The sequence below is a fragment of the Apium graveolens genome, chromosome 1, assembly GCF_009905375.1.
Source record: "Apium graveolens cultivar Ventura chromosome 1, ASM990537v1, whole genome shotgun sequence".
Taxonomy (NCBI): domain Eukaryota; kingdom Viridiplantae; phylum Streptophyta; class Magnoliopsida; order Apiales; family Apiaceae; genus Apium; species Apium graveolens.
Genome location: NC_133647.1, coordinates 69,375,517 through 69,379,775, shown reverse-complemented (window position 1 = coordinate 69,379,775; position 4,259 = coordinate 69,375,517). Strand labels below are relative to the sequence as shown.

General features: G+C 40.0%; 1 non-coding gene across 1 annotated transcript; it reads left to right on the top strand.

The window, feature by feature from the left end:
• The first annotated feature begins 3,030 nt into the window (after window positions 1-3,030).
• On the top strand, window positions 3,031-3,137 carry LOC141682884 (small nucleolar RNA R71). The gene has a single exon (XR_012559987.1). It is a non-coding gene; the product is annotated as a small nucleolar RNA R71 (small nucleolar RNA).
• Window positions 3,138-4,259: the final 1,122 nt, after the last annotated feature.

Below are 4,259 nucleotides of genomic sequence, written 5' to 3'. Positions count from 1 at the left end.
TCTTCCTTTGCCCAAGAACTGCTCCAACTGCATAGTCACTTGCATCGCACATCATTTCAAAAGGCTCATTCTAATCAGGTGCAGTTATGATAGGTGCCGTGATTAAACTCCTTTTTAAGCTCTTAAAAGCAGCTAGACACTCATCATCAAACTTGAAAGGGACATCTTTCTCCAATAAATTGCATAAAGGTTTAGAGATTTTAGAGAAGTCCTTGATGAACCGCCTATAGAAACCCGCATGACCAAGAAAGCTGCGAATCCCCTTAACAGAAATTGGTGGAGGAAGGTTTTCAATGACCCCCACCTTGGATTTGTCCACCTCAAGACCTTTACTAGAGACCTTATGCCAAAGAATGATGCCCTGTTGCACCATTAAGTGACATTTCTCCCAGTTGAGAACCAGATTGGTCTCAACACACCTTTAAGAACTGCGCCAAGATTTTGCAAGCACTCGTCGAAAGAATCCCCAAACACAGAAAAATCATCCATGAAAACCTCCACATTCAGACCAATCATGTCAGAGAAGATAGCCATCATACATCTCTGAAATGTGGCAGGTGCACCACATAACCCTAAGGAAACTCTTCTGAAGGTAAAAGTGCCAAATAGACAGGTGAAAGTAGTTTTTTCCTGATCTTCTGGAGTGATGCAAATCTGATTATAACCCGAATAGATATCCAGAATACAATAGAATTCATGCCCAGACAATCTGTCAAGCATCTGATCAATGAAAGGAAGAGGGAAGTGATCCTTCCTTGTGGCTTTGTTCAGCTTCCTGTAATCCATGCAAACTCTTCAACCCGTGACTGTTCGAGTAGGAATGAGCTCATTCTTCTTATTAGTGACCACAGTGATACCTCCTTTCTTTGGCACACACTGAACTGGAGTCACCTAAGAACTGTTAGAAATAGGATAGATGATCCCTGCATCTAGCCACTTAAGAATTTCCTTTTTCACAACCTCTTTCATTATCGGATTTAGCCTTATCTGTTGCTCAACAATTTGGCTTGCTTCCTTCCTCTAGCAGAATTTTATGCATGCAATAAGAAGGGCTGATTCTCTTGATATTTGCTATAGTCCATCCAATTTCCAATTTGAACTCTCTCAGAATTCTTAAGAGCTTTTTCTCATCACTACCTGAAAGGTCAGATGCAATAATAACAGGCAAAGTAGATGCATCACCTAAAAAAGCATACCTTAAGTGTTCATGAAATGGTTTAAGCTCAAGTGTAGGAGCTTCCTCAATAGATGGCTAGAGACGCCCCTCAATATTTTTGAGTTCTGACATTCCAAGAGATTCAAAAGGCATATACATCCTTCGCTTCGAAGGAGAAGCATTCAAATACTGCAACTGCTCACCATTTTCATCATCTTCACTATCTGAATTCCCCAACAAGGCCTTCTCTAAGGAATCAGACCTTAGCATTTGATCAAGTTCTGAAGTAACCACAGAATCGACCAATTCCACTTTTAAGCACTCGTCATTATCAATAGGGAATTTTATGGTATTGAAAACATTAAAAGTCACATCCTGATCCAATACTCGCATAGTGAGCTCACCCTTCTACACATCAATCAAGGTTCGACCAGTAGCCAAGAATGATCTTCCCAAGATTATGGGAATTTTCTTATCAACCTCGAAATCAAGAATTACAAAGTCAGCAGGAAAGATGAGTTTGTCCACCTTGACCAAGACATCCTCCACAATGCCTCATATATATGTAATAGAGCGATCGGCCAACTGCAAGGACATATAAGTAGGCCTTCTTGAAGATAGACAAAGGCATCAGATTGATGCTAGCTCCCAAATTACATAAACACTTGTCGAAGGACAAGTTTCCGATAGTGCAAGGAATAGTGAAGCTTCCAAGATTCTTAAGCTTTGGAGGTAACTTCTGTTGCAGCATAACATTGCATTCCTCCGTGAGAGAAACTGTCTCTAAGTCATCGAGCTTCACATTATGAGAGAGAATTCCTTTCATAAATTTCGCATAGCTAGGCATATGTTCAAGAGCTTCAGCGAAAGGTATGTTGATATGAAGTTTCTTGAACACCTCTAAAAACTTAGCAAACTGCTTATCCAACTTTTGCTTCTGCAGCCTCTTAGGAAAAGGAGGTGGAGGATATATCTGTTTCTCCCCTGTATTACCCTCAGTAGGAGTGTGTTCCACAGTTTTCTTCCTTGTTTCCACTTCTGCTTCCTTCTGCACTTCTTCTTCAGCCACATCTTCAGATTATAGAACTTGAGATTTTTCTTGGCTTGCAACCTTCCTAGACCTCAGTGTAATTGCCTTAACCTGCTCTTTTGCTTCCTTCTTGCCTGGAACTTCTATGCCACTAGGGAGTGTACCAGGTTTTCGATTCAGCAAGGCATTAGCAATCTTCCCAATTTAATTCTCTAAGGTCTTGATAGACACCACTTGGCTCTTGCACATGAGCCTTTACTCCTCCAATTCATATTTTTCATTAGATTGTTGTAGTTGGAGTTGTTGTCTTGGTACATATTGTGGTTGTTAAAAATCAGGAGGGTTGTATTGCTTTGATGCATACTGCTGATAAGTCTGTTCCACCGCATTCTAAGTGTTGCTCCAGCTGAAGTTAGGATGATTGCGGTTGTTGGAATGATAGGTGGCTAAAACTGGTTGCTGCGACCTCTGAAAGTTGCTCATGAACTGAGCTAATTCACTAGAAATAGCACATTGCTCCGTCTCATGCGCACCAGCACAAAGCTCACAGACACTAGTGATCTAATTAACTCCATAATTTGCCAAAGAATCCACCTTCATCATCAAAGCCTTAAGCTGAGCAACTACAGCAGTAGCTGCATCTACCTCCAGAATTCCCGCTACCTTGCCTTGAGTTAGTCTCTGAGAAGGGTTCTGGTATTCATTAGCAGCCATCAGTTCGATCAAATCATAAGGTTCATCGTAGCTCTTAGCCCATAAGGCTCCACCTGATGCTGCATCAAGCATGGGTCTAGAAGTCACACCCAAACCATTATAAAAGCAGTTTATAATCATCCAATCAGGCATCCCATGATGAGGATACTTTCTAAACATCTCCTTATAACGATCCCAAGCTTCACATAAAGACTCTCCCGATTGCTATGCAAATTGAGTAAGAGCATTCCTGATTGCAGCTGTCTTCTCCATAGGAAAGAATTAATAAAAAACTTCTGAGCAAGATCCTCCCACATGGTGATAGAGCCTGGTGGTAGAGAATGCAACCAGCACTTAGCTTTATCCCTTAGAGAGAATGGGAAAAGCCTTAGCTTTATAGCATCTTCAGACACGTTGTTGAATTTAAAAGTGTCACAAATCTCGATGAAATCTCTAATATGCATGTTGGGATCTTTCGTTGGAGAACCCCCATACTGGACTGAATCTGCACCATCTGAATCGTTCTAGCCTTGATTTCAAAAGTGTTAGCCGTGATGGCTGGTCTGACAATGCTAGACTGAATATCATTGATCTTCGGTTGAGAGTAATCCATCAAAGCCTTCCAATTCGCTTCTTGTTCTCCCATTGCAACAAGAGCTTCTTCTTCAACTTTCTCCTCTTCTACAAGAATTTCTTCTTCTACTAAAACTTCTTCCTCCGCTTTATCCAGTGCTCTCTTTTGAGATCGAGAACGCGTTAGCATAAACGCTCTCTAAAGTACCTGAAAAAGCAACAAGTAAATAATTTTGTAAAATATCCGAGTCAATGAACTTTAACAACCACTGATGTCAAATTAACACCGAGTCCCCGGCAGCAGCGCCAAAAACTTGTTAGGACAAAAACACGCGCTAATTTACACACAATTATATGCGTTCACAAGTAATATAGAATTCTTTCTAGTTCGTTCCCACAGAGACTGGTTTAGGTTAAATTCAATTTATGCACTTATGCAACAATGGTATGGTTATTATTCAATGCTAAGATGATAACAAGTTGAGATGGTTTATAATTACGATTAACTAAGAGATTCTACTAAATAAAATTAACTAAGAGAATTGAGGTTGATTTACTTATATGACACAAACATGAAATTCTAACTTCATTACTACTTCATTCAATGATGACAACTGATCAGATAACATGAAACTAGTAGACGCTAACTTTCATTGTACGAATACCCTACTACCAGACATCTACAAAAGAGATAGAAGCTGAATAGACACCAATTATGTTGAGACCACCCTATATGTCTAAAGAATTTGACAACATAACAGTTTAATGCGCAAGTTATCTATCATGATTACATAGGGCAAGTAAGAT